The sequence below is a fragment of the Bos indicus x Bos taurus genome, chromosome 15 (genome assembly GCF_003369695.1).
Source record: "Bos indicus x Bos taurus breed Angus x Brahman F1 hybrid chromosome 15, Bos_hybrid_MaternalHap_v2.0, whole genome shotgun sequence".
Classification (NCBI taxonomy): Eukaryota; Metazoa; Chordata; class Mammalia; order Artiodactyla; family Bovidae; genus Bos; species Bos indicus x Bos taurus.
In genome coordinates this window covers 3,204,040-3,217,148 of record NC_040090.1, presented here as the reverse complement: position 1 = coordinate 3,217,148, position 13,109 = coordinate 3,204,040, and positions in this window count along the sequence as shown.

The following is a 13,109-nucleotide window of genomic DNA, read 5'->3' as shown; positions in this document are numbered from 1 at the left end:
TATTTCTCCTGGCAATCTTTATCCAGCTTGTGCTTCATCCAGCCCAGCATTTCACATGATATGCTCTGCATATAAGTTAAATAAGCAGGGTAACAATATACAGCCTTGACACACTCCTTTCCCAATTTGGAACCAGTCTGTTGTTCCATATCCAATTCTAACTGTTGCTTGCTGACCTGCATACAGATTTCTCAGGAGGCAGGTCAGGTGGTCTGATATTCCCATCTCTTTAAGAATTTTCCACAGTTTGTTATGATCCATACAGTCAAAGGCTTTGGTATATTCAATAAAGCAGATTTTTTTTGGAACTCTCTTGCGTTTTCGATGATCCAACAGATGTTGGCAATTTGATCTCTGTTTCCTCTGCCTTTTCTAAATCTAGTTTGAACATCTGGAAGTTCACAGTTCAAGTACTCTTGAAGCCTGGCTTGGAGAATTTTGAGCATTACTTTGCTAGCGTGTGAGATGAGTATAATTATGTGATAATTTGAGCATTCTTTGGCATTGCTTTTCTTTGGGATTAGAACGAAAACTAACTTTTTCCAGTCCTGTGGCCACTGCTGTGTTTTCCAAATTTGCTGGCATATTGAGTGCAGCACTTTCACAGCATCATCTTTTAGGATTTGAAATAGTTCAACTAGCATTCCATCACCTCCACTAGCTTCATTTGTAGTGATGCTTCCGAAGGCCCACTTGACTTCACATTCCAGGATGTCTGGCTCTAGGTGAGCGATCATACCATCGTGGTTATCTGGGTCATGAAGATCCTTTTTGCAGGCAAAACAGGAGCTTTGAGCTGTGTTCTGCTCACCCCCATCCAGGCCCCCCTGCAGGACCACTTAGCACATGTATGGAGAGAGCTATTGCAGTCAGACAAGGACAGGATGGAGCCGACTCTTAGAGCCCAGTTGGTGGCTTGGCACCTGTGCCCCGAGGTTACACAATCCACAGTCTGAAATCCACAGCTTAGTGACCATAGAAAGTCCATTTCCTCGACATCCAGTGGAGGTACAAAGCGGTGGCTGAGAGTGTGCGTTGGGAGTCACAGTCCAAGTTTGAATTGCGACTCTGCCAGTTAAGAGCTGTGTGACCCTGGACACTTTTTGTAAGTTCTCTGTACCTCATTCTCATTGTTCAGAAACTGGGGATAACAGCATCTACCTCGCTGAGAATGAACGAGACCCTGCATGTGTAGCAGATGTGCTGGGAGCTGCTGAGCCTCCTCCCTGCCTTCCGCTTTCTGGGATCCCACTTCTTATGGCTCTTGGGCCAGCAGGGGCAGTGGGGTGGGGAAGGGGCATCTTTTTTTAACATTTATTTTTATTTATTTACTTATTTGACTATGCTAGTCCTTTCTTTAAAACATTTTTTAAATTGATTTACTTTTGGTTGTGCTGGGTCTTCATTGCTTTGAGGGACTTTTCTCTAGTTGTGGTGAGTGGGACTGTTCTCTGGCTGTGGTGCGTGGCTCAGCACACCTGGATTTCATGTGAGCAAAGAGCCAGAGGTCTTGGGGCCTTGTGCCTTTGAGCCTCGGGCCTGCACTCTTCCCCCAAGAAGTGTCAGGCCAATGTTGCAAGGTCCCGAGTCTTAGGAATCCCCCTTTCCAGCCCCAAAGTAACTACGGAGCTTGGATGGCCCTAAAGAGCCTCAGTCATCCATTTGCATAACAGCACAGCCATGGGGGGGGTCCTAGAAGACCCTCTCCCCTCCCCTTCGTTTCATCCTTCCTGGTCTCATTATCTGGGACTCATCCCAGCTTTGGGCTCATGGGAGAACTTGCTACAGCCCTAGGACAGCCTGTCCAGGGGCAGCCCTGGTACTCAGGGGTCTTCCCTGCCACCAGCGTGCACGTGGGCCGACCGGGCACCGAGCAGAGGTCAGCTTGGGCACGGTGGCCAATACTTACCAAGTCTGGTTTATGTCCCTCCCACGACCGACGCATAACAGCTTGAAGACGGAAAGCCCTGGAGGCGTATACCCAGCTTGCTCTGCTCAGCTGCCTTCCAGCTTGCACCCTCCCACACCCTTCCCCAGGGTGTATCAACCTGGAAACTACGAATGAGTTCAAGGGGCCTTGAACTCTGCAGTCAGACAGCACACGGTGGGATGTTCCACACCTTCCATGAGACTGTTTCAAGTCCTCCCGAAAGGCAAAGGAAGTGCTAACTTTACCGGATGGTTTGTCCTCAAATTGCCAGGAATTATGCCACCAAACTTCACCAAAAAATGTCCTTGACTCTTGTGATTGAAATTCTAAGATGTCCCCCAAGATCCTTCTCCCACCCCCGGGCACACATGCTGAATAATCCATGGGGCTGTCTACAGGATGAATTTTTCTCCTGAGATTGTGCTGTGTTTTACAGGCCTTATAAAAGGGAGAACAGCCCGGAGGAGTCTAACCTAATGAGGCATACTCCTTTAAAGGGAGTAGGCTCTTTCTAAAGTCAGAGATTACAAACTCGACTGGAATTCACCCCGAGGAAGGTTCTCCATTGCTGGCTTTGAGGATGGAAGGGAGGGCAAGGAATGTGGAGTAGCCCCATCTCACAGTCAACCAGGAACAGAATTCTGCTACAACCTCAAGAGCTTGGAGGTGGACCCTGAACTCTAGATAAGAACACAGCTCAGCCAACACCTTGATTCTAGCCTTGGGAGACCCAGGAGCTGAAAATATGCAACCATGCTGTTGCAACTCAGTTCAGTTCATACAGTTGCTCAGTCGTGTCTGACCTTTTTGACCCCATGGACTGCAGCACGCCAGACCTCCCTGTCCATCACCAACTCCCAGAGTTTGCCCAAACTCATGTCCTTTGAGTCAGTGATGCCATCCAACCATCTCATCCTCTGTTGCCCCCTTCTCCTCCTGCCTTCCATCTTTCCCAGCATCAGGGTGTTTTCCAATGAGTCAGTTCTTCGCATCAGGTGGACAAAGTATTGGAGTTTCAGCTTCAGCATCAGTCCTTCCAATGAATATTCAGGACTGATTTCCTCTAGGATGGACTGGTTGGATGCTATTGCAGGGAGCAAGCCAATTCTGACTTCAGGTTGGAACAGTTTCTTCGACTTGCTTTTCGTTGCTTTTGTTATTATAATCATAACGGACGAGTTGCCTCAGAGAATCCTGCCCCTCTGCCTGACTTTTAAAGCGACTTTGTTCAGAACCTTGTCCACCTGTGGATTGCAGGAAGGAAGAAATTAACACATCCCCTGCCTGAGGCTGGCCATTATAGGAGTTCCTGAGATCCATGGCCTTTTTACTTTGCCTCCTCACCTCCCCTCATCTCTATAAAAGAACCTGGCATCCAGACCCCAATAAGATGGTTGCTTTGAGGCCCTATCCTGCCATATTCTCCGCTGCCGGCTTCCCAGTTAGATTAAAGTCTCTTCCTTGCCTCCACACCCCGTCTCTCAGATTCATTGGCCTGTTGTGTGGTGAGCAAAGCGAGCTTGGACTAGGTAACAATGCCATGCCGACACCTCTGACCCACAGAACTGTGAGCTAATGTATGTTGTTTGAAGCCACTGAATTTGTGCCAATTGTTATATGGCATAGAAGTCACATACAACCCTCAAGGCCCAGTTCCTTCTCAGGATGAAATTTACAGTTGGTACCACTGATGGCAGCGGGGGCGGTGTTGATAGGCATAGGAGAGCGCCCCAAACAAATTGGCTGCTGGACCTCCCAAAGAACCCAGGGAGAAGTCAGGAAATATGAACAGGGAGGAAGAGAGGTTTGATTCCAGCCAGAAGCCCTCCCTTCCCCGCAGCCCGTAAGAAGCTGGTTAGCCTCCTCTAGCTCCAAGTCCCACCCTCAGAGAAGCAATGGAGGGCAGGAACCAGAACTTCAGGGCTGATCAACTGCCTGCTGCCTGGACTCAGCCAACATCCCCCTGGGGCAGGTAAGAGGTGGGGGAAGGGTTAACATCACCCCAGGAGTGAGCAGCCCAGGAGATACGGACCCAGGCTGTTGCTCTGCGAAATCAACCTTGATTCACAGTTCCTTTGACACTTCCCTATTTGGAAGCTTCAACAACTGACGAGACCAAGAGCGCCAGGGTTCGAAGGATCTTTAGAAATGGCCCAGGCCAGTGTTCACGCCTAAGATACGAAAGTGCCCTGGGCTGGACTCAGAAGCTCATGTTCTTCCTGCCCCCAAGGCGAGATAACGCCCCCTTCCCCTCCAGACATCTCCTCTCCCCGGGACTGTGCACACACAGCAAGGCTGGAAGGGATGTCTTTGCAGTCAGCGCCCATCCCCCTACCCCGGCTTCCACCTCCATACCTCCCCAGGCCATCTGTCTCTCTCCGTCTCTGCGGCCACCTCCCTAGCCCAAGCCACCGCACTGGATAATGTACGTTCAAGCCCATCATGCCCGTGCTTCCCATTCAAAGTGCTGCCTCTGCGCCAGCAATTAATTCAAGCTCATGACCACTGCCGGCAAGGCCCTCTATCCATCGACTTGTCCAACCACCCTGGTGCGTGTGACCCTTGTCATACTGATTTCTGCTCCTTTGGCCAAGCTGAAGCCTTGATACTCGTTCCTCATCCAGCAGGCTCAGCTCAGAGGTTGCCTTCTCGGAAAACTCTTTCTAACGAAGCCCACCCAGCACACTTCCCATATCTAGTTACTTTGATCCACATTATTCATTTATTTCCTCCAAAGAGATATGGAGAACGAAATGGCAACCCACTCCAGTATTCTTGCCTGGAGAATCCCATGGACAGAGGAGCCTGGGCCTGGTGGGCTACAGTCCATGGGGTCGCAAAGAGTCGGACACGACTGAGCGACTGACGCTTCACACTCAGAGATGCACTCTTGCTCTTTTGCTGGTTTCTTGTTTGGAAGAACTTGGAAGAAAGTTTCAAGAGAACAGGGACCTTGTCTTTCTTACTCACTGCCTAGAACTCTACCCACATCGTAGAAGGAGCTTTTTGATCAGTTGATTCACCATCTTGAAATTTACTTCCTGGAGAAGGTCCGGCTGAGTTAAAATCAGAGTATATAAGTCCATTAATTGGAATTCCACAGGTGTCTTTCTGAGCCCCAACTGCCATGAACACTATTGTGGGCCAGCTTCTGAGCACTGAATCATACATTCATACATTCAATAAATATTCTGAGTCTCTAATCTCAGGAAGGCCTCATGTAGCCGATAAAGCAAGACAAACAAAATGAATCTCTTAGTAAAACAAGGCCCTGTACTGAGCCGACACAGAAGGCTAAATCTTGCACGTGCGGGAAGACACTGATTTCCCGTGCTGCTGAAACAGACCAGGACCCTGTGGTCCTTGTCCCCATGTCCTCAGCCTGCCTTCTGTCTCTGGGAAAAAAACCTGAGCCACAGAGTAAGTTTAGTGAGAGAAGTGAGAAAAGGCAGAGACAAAGGAAATCAAAGACTAATACTGTCCTCATTAAGCGTCGTCAAGGACCTTGTTCCCTCTCAAGGGCTGTGGATAACATTCTGAGCCATATCCTGGGAGCTGTCTTGCAGAGACGGAAACACTCCCCGCCCTAAGGTGGAGAAGGTAATACATGATGACCAGACCGCAGCCGTGAAAACTCTGCTGCAATTCTGAGAGCTGATCTCAGAATGGAAACGAGCTGACCCTGAAACTGAAGACTAACTGTACCCGAAACACCCCAGATGATGCTGGTCAGACCACCAAGGACCAATTTCAAGGCGACTGTCAGGGCTGGCTGTGCTGTTTCTGCATGTAGCCCCTCACTGTGCCTATAAAAGCTCTTTCCCCCCTGAGTGTTGAGGGGCAGAGGCGTCAGCCTCTGGACTGATGTCTGCCCTATGCCTCTAGTTGCCGGCATCTTTCCTTCCCACCAAGCTGGCCTGTTTATTGGCGTTTGAGCAGTGAGCAGCCAGAGCCCGCTTCCAGCAACGCTATCAGAGCTGCATTGAGGGCAAGGGCAGGCAGAGAGGGCTTCTTTGAAAAGGCGTTCCTTGGACTTGGCTCTGAAAGATTGACAGACGGGATAGGAGAGGCAGAAGAGAAGCCCTTCTAGGAAACAAACCACAGCACTGCTGGAATTTGAGCCAGCATGTGGCTGATTTGGTGCTTCCTGGAGGTTAAGTCAAAGAACAATGCGAATTCTCTTTGCACCAAAACCGAGCTCCTCCAATGAGCCGTGTAGACTTAGTGAAAGTCGCTCAGTCGTGTCCGACTCTGTGACCCCACGGACTGTACAGTCCATGGAATTCTCCAGGCCAGAATACTGGAGTGGGTAGCCTTTCCCTTCTCCAGCGGATCTTCCCAACCCAGGGATTAAACCCAGGTCTCTTGCATTGCAGGTGGATTCTTTGCCAGCTGAGCCACAAGGGAAGCCCAAGAATACTGGAGTGGGTAGCCTATCCCTTCTCCAGTGGATCTTCCCGACCCAGGGATAGAACTAGTTTCTCCTGCATTGCAGGTGGATTCTTTACCAACTGAGTTATCAGGGAAGGCCATAGCATAGAGTTAACTGGCCAGCAACTCAACCGCCCCGACTCCTTACACTATATTACCAGACTACTCTGGTTTCTGCCCACCGTGCGATGCTCCACAGAAGCTACTCTTGCCAAGGCCCCCACTGGCTGCCTGATTGCCAAACCCAACAGACACTTCAGTTCGTGTCCTGCCTGACCTCTGTGGCGCCTGGTATCTCTTTACTTCCTCCTTCTTAAAAACAGCGTCTTTTCTTAACAACCTTTCTAGCCACTCCTTCCCAGCTTCTGTTGAGGGGCTCCTCTTCCTCTTCCAGAAAGTTAAATATTGGCCATCCACTGGCTTCTTGGTGCCCTTCTTTCCTAACCCCATACCTGCTCTGTGGGTTAGCCCATCCACCCCTGTGTCTCAGGCTGCAATATATATACTCTCATCACTCCGAAATCTTCATCTCCAGCCCCAGACCTGCCATCCACCAGGTGTGGTCCACAGCTACAGACTCACATATCCAGTCACCCGATAAGCTTTCCAACTCGGGTGTCCCACGTGTGTTATGAATTCAACACGTGTCCGATTGACTCGTCTCACACACACACACACACACACACACCTGCTCCTCCTCGTGTGGTCCCTTCCTCTGGAGAAGTCATCACCTTGCACTCATACCCCCAAGCCAAGACCCCGGGGCCGTCCTCCACCCACCCTCTCCATCACCCGTACATCCAGTCTCAGCACCTTAACCATCTTGTCTCCCTACCCAGTCCCACCTCCTCCGCCCCTCTTTTAATCAGCTGCTGGCCATCCTTCACCTGGACCACCTCCAATCTCATCTTCTAACCAGCCACGGTCCATCTGTCACCTGGACCACCTCCCCATCTATCTTCTAGCCATCCGCTGGCCATTTGTCACCTGGACCACTTCAATGGCTCTCAAATCACTTTCCCTTCCTCCTCTTCCTATAACCTACCCCCATCTCTGATACATTGTCTGGATGCTGTTAAAATGAGCTCCTAAAACCTGGAGCTCATCACACAAACACTTGTCAAGTACTTCTAACAAATACTGTCTTTCTGATCTGGCCCCTCCTGACCTCAACCTGAGCATTTTTGACACTGGGGACCGGATTCTTCTTTGTTGTGAGGTGTTATCCTGTGCCGGGTTGGGGTTTAGCAGCAATGCCCTCACCCTCTAGATGCCAGTTGTACCTTCCCCCCAAGTTGGGACAATCAAAGATGCCTCCAGATATTGCCAAATGTCCCCCTGAGGGGCAGAACCACCTGCTACTTGAGTCACTGCCCTACAACCTCATCTCCCCAAACACATACACAGGCATGCGTGCGCGCGCACACACACACACACACACTGCTCCCATCATACTGAGCACCCTGCTATTTCCCAAATATACTACGAGCTCTCAGACACCATTTCAACTGTCTAGAGTGCCCTTTCCTTGATGCACTTTGCTGTACAGAAGAAATTAACACAACATGTGGGATTTTCCTGGGTTCAGAAGATCCCTGGAGAAGGGAATGGCAACCCACTCCAGTATTCTTGCCTGGAGAATTCCATGGACAAAGCAGCCTGGTGGGCTACAGTCTGTTGGGTCACAGAGAGTCGGACACGACTGAGTAACGAACACTTTCACTTTCAGTGACAGCTTGCACAATCCAGATCTACACATATAGTGAGCATATCTACTTATATAGAGGTCCCTGGGACCTCTTCCAAGTTTAAGAAGGAAGGTTATCGCCTAAGGAGTTGCGACCCTTTGTGAGATTAAGAAGGAATGTTGTCTCCTCAGGCAGTCTGATTAATGCCTACACACAACACACATCTTCACTCCCAGAGCGGGGAGGCCAAACCAAGGAGAAAAGTTTTCTGTTTTTTATGCTTCAGTCTTTGTTATCTTGTCATAAAACATACAGTGATTCCATCCACTTCCCCAACATGACACCTTCAACCTTCTCCAAAGCCTCCTAGTTCAAGTCATCCTGCATTTTCCTCAAGCAAGTCCCTGCCAATGGCAAATGGAGATCTCAGGGCGGTGGAGGCAAAAGAGGTGCCCCTGCCTCAGTCATTCATTTCCTTCCCTCCTTCTTTCCTTCCCCTCCCTTTCTTCCTTCCTTCATCTCTCTCTCTCTCTTCCTGTGTCTCTTATATCCAGTATTTCTTGAACCTCTATTGTGTACCTCCTTGGAAGAAAAGCTATAACAAACCTAGACAGAGTATTGAAAAGCAGAGACATTATTTTGCCAGCAAAGGTCCATCTAGTCAAAGCTATATTTTTCCAGTGGTCATGTATGGATGTGAGAGTTGAACCATAACGAAGGCTGAGCGCAGAAGAACTGATGCCTTCAAACTTACATAGTTCTGGAGAAGACTCTTGAGAATCCCCTGGACTGCAAGGAGATCCAACCAGTCCATCCTAGAGGAAATCAGCCCTGAATATTCATTGGAAGGACTGATGCTGAAGTTCCAAACTTTGACCATCTGATACAAAGTGCCAACTCATTTGAAAAGACCCTGATGCTGGGAAAGATTGAGGGCGGGAGGAGAAGGGGATGACAGAGGATGAGCTGGCTGGAGAGCATCACCGACTTGATGGACATGAGTCTGAGCAAGCTCCAGGAGATGGTGAAGGACAGAGAAGCCTGGCGTGCTGTAGTCCATGGGGTCGCAAAGAGTCAGACACGACTGAACGATTGAACGACAATTCTGAGCCAGGTAGTGAAATTCACTCAGTCGTGTCTGTCTCTTTGCAACACCATGGACTGTACAGTCCATGGGATTCTCCAGGCCAGAATACTGGAGTAGGTAGCCTTTCCCTTCTTCAGGGGATCTTCCCTACCCAGGGATCAAACTCAGGCCTCCTGCATTGCAGGCAGATTCTTTACCGGCTGAACCAGAAGGGAAGTCCTCTGTGCCAGGTAGGGAGGGGGCAAAGCCCTGAGGATACAAGGGGTAATAAAAGACACTGGGCCTCCCTGGTGGCTCGGTGGTTAAGCATCTGCTGCCAACGCAGGGGACACAGCTGTGGTCCCTGGTCCGGGAAGACCCACAAGGTACAGAGCGACCAAGCCCATGGGCCATCACTCCTGAGCCCGAGCTCTAGAGCCCACGAGCTGCAACCACGGAGCCCACACACCTCAACTGCAGGAGCACAGTAAGGAAGACCCAGCACAGCCAAAAACAAATACATTTCTTAAAAATTACTTTAAAAAGATAACTCTATCATTAGGAAAAAAAAGATACAATTACTGCCTACCTGGAATTCCAAGACTGATGGAAGTCCTGCATTATTATTATTTTTTAATCTGTACATTAAACTGCAACTGTAACAAGCTCTGTGCTAGACAAGTGCCTGGTACAATGAAAATCCGTACAGGGTAACAGGCTGGAAAGGAAAGAAGGGAGGTAGGAGCTGAAAGCTGGAGGAACTGCAGGAGTTAACCATGGGTTGGGTGCGATACTTCCAAGCAAGGAGAGTAAAATCCTTTCACTTCTAAAGCATACACATTAATGGAAAATAATTTCAAAAATAATATATGTGTGTAAGTATCACTGAATCACCTTGCTATGCATCTGAAACATTGTAAGTCAACTGTACTTCAATAAAATATATATTAAGAGAAAAAAAAAAGTGTGCATTTGACCTTTAAGGTGATATTGTGCATATATTAACAATAAAAGTTACTCCGGGACCTGCTATGAGCCAGGGCCAAGTGCTTTTCACGTGGAGCCTCTTCATCCTCAGCAGCAGGGAGAGGCTGTGACCCATTCAAGAACACACAGCCTGAGGACAGAACAGAGTGCAGGGCTGGCTGTCTGCACTCCCACCTGGACCCCAGCCATCCCTGACCCCTGGCCCCGGAGGGAATCCACAACCCAATCCCTCTGTGCCCACAGATTTCCTGTGCTGACTACTGCAGAAGCAAAGAGTAGGGCAAGAAATGAATATGAAGGTTGACATTTTTCACTGGCTTAAGATTTGGGATAGTTAGAAAGTTTTGTGTTTTTTTTGTCTTGAAGCTTTCCCATTCTACACAATTTAAGAGGATCTGCCCTGCTTTGTCAGACAGAAACGAGTTCCGACAAATGCTTGCGAGCTGGTTTCTGCCCTGAACCAAGGCAGTGACGTTCCAGGCTCCCCCAGGCCTGGAGTTCTCGCTCCGTCTGCCCCCCGGGAATCACAGGTGCTGTCGATAACATGCGGGAGCTTGCCTGCCAGAAGCAAGGCAGTTTATGTCGTGTTCCAAGTGCTTTGAAGTCACGACTTCACTTCATCTTCCCAACCCCAAGATCCAATTCTATTGTTATTCTCAGTTTACAGATGAAGAAACAGAGGCACCTGAACCAAGTCCCGAGCTCTGGGGGGAGAGAGCCGGAAGCTGGTCGTGGAGACTCCAGCTGCCTCCAGGTTTTACTCCCCGAGTCCTCTCTAGTCTCTCCAGCCAGCCCTGTGCTGTCTATCGTCTCCATCGCAGGTGAGGAAACTGAGGCTCTGGGGATGAAGGGGTGCCTTGAGGTCACACAGGGCCATGTCTGGGACGCCCTGAGCCTTTCCCCTGCACCTACAGCTTGAGTCCACCGTCAGGCTTGGGAGGTGACCCTGGACGCAGGAAAGGGAATTCGAGGGCCCTGAGCACAGTCCCGGCGAGTCGGCCCCACGGTGGGCAGCAACGGGCCAGGAGTGGTCAGACGCGGCCCATCTGGGACTCCTCATCACCAACAGAGGACCGGAGTCTGGACTTGGTGCTGGAAAGCAAGCATTCTTCCCACAGAACATTCAAGGAGGGACTTGGGGCTGTGCCCAAGTCACACTTGATGCATTCGGGGATCATCTAGGCCCGGAGAGGCAGGCAGGGAAAGGAGCTCCAGGCCATCCCTGCAGGGACCCCGGGTTTCGAATCAGCAGAGGACAAACCGCCCTGTGAAGCAGGCAGCCAGCGCCTTCAGACTGGAGAACAGTCAGCCCTAGACCAATGAAAGGCGCTCAGTCGTGTCTGACTCTTTGCGACCCATGGACTATCCAGTCCATGGGATTCTCCAGGCCAGAATTCTGCAGTGGGGAGCCTTTCCCTTCTCCAGGGGATCTACCAAACCCAGGGATTGAACCCAGGTCTCCCGCATTGCAGGCGGATTCTTGACCAGCCGAGCCACCAGGGAAGCCCAAGGGAAGAGGATTAAGCACCGTGATGGGGTTCCCCCAGAAACTCCCAAGGGGCTTCTCCAGCTGTTATTGTTCACAGCCCCGACCTGCCGCCCTCCACCCCTCTCCCGAGTCTCTGCCATCTGGGACCCCCGCCCGGGCAGCCCTGGGGGGACAGAAGAGACAGAGGCACATCGTCCATGACCCAGGGGGAGCGGGGAGGTCACTGTGCCATGGCCATCAGACGCGGGTGTGAGTGACCATTTAAAGCCATGGCTGTGACAGCGGCGTGATGCTATAAAGAAGGGCTTGGGAGGTGGTTTCCGTCATTACACACACAGTGGCACCTCGGGGGGCACACAGGGCCCCGTGCTAACCACGGGCATTTCTGGGTGCTGAAATGAACGGTGATAACCCTCTATCATGTGGCTCTTTACTCTCTGACCTGCTTTACAACAGCTGTCTCTTTCTGACATAAGAACGAACGCCGAGAGTGTGAAGGAAAGGCAGAGGCGCAGGTGGCATGAGCCGCCTTGCCCTCCAGCTTTGGTCTCTGCATCTTTTGCAGAGCTTCTGACAGCGCTGGGTGGGCACAGGGCAGCCAGAGGATCTCAATCTGTGTGTCCACAGGAGCCACCGTGAGGAGTCTGGGGAAGAATACGCCGTGTTCAGTGGGAGGTGACGAGCTGTGATGACTGTGTTCTTTGGGTGTGGAGGCGCAGCCCTCCTTGACATCAAGACACCAACTGCTTAACAAATAATCCACGAGACAGACATGAAGAGATGTAACCTCTGAAAAAAGGATCAAACTCATCCTAGACAGGTTTGTAAATAAACTTACGGCATAAAAATAAGAACGTAAAGAAAAGGTCACACCTAAAAGGAACGTGACCTTAGGAGTCAGACAGATACAGGGTTTTTTTAATCTGTTTGATTTATTTACTTGGCACACCAGGCCTCAGTGGCAGCATGCAGCGTCTTCGTTGCAGCACGTAGGACCCCCGTTCCCTGGTCAGGGGTTGGACCCCAGCCCCCTGCACTGGGAGCACAGGCTCTGCCACTGGAGCACCCAGGGAGTCCCCGGACGTGGGCTAAGGCAGCAGCTCCACGAGGCACTAGCTGGATGGTCCTGGTGAAGCTTGCCGTCACAGCCTCGCTGTCCTCTTCCACAAGTTGGTGGTGAAAGCTGACGGCCACACGCAGCCGCTGACTCACACTGTCCCTGTCCTGGGGGCAGCAGGCGCCCTCCTCTCCCTCTGGGTGGACTGTCCCCTGCCCCAGAGGACCCCGCCTGGCACCGCCTGCAGCGGTCCCTGTTTGCTGAGGCTGGCAGCAGAGAGCAGGGTGGCACTGCCCACCTGCTGCTGAGTGGAACCTACCCTCGTGAATCCCCCGGCGAGCTCACTTCCTTGTTGCAAAGAGCGGTTGATCGCATCTGAGGAGGAACTCACAGAAGGGTTTCTAGGATGATAAAAACGCTCTGAACTTGACGATGGAGACGGTGGTACAACTCAGGGCACT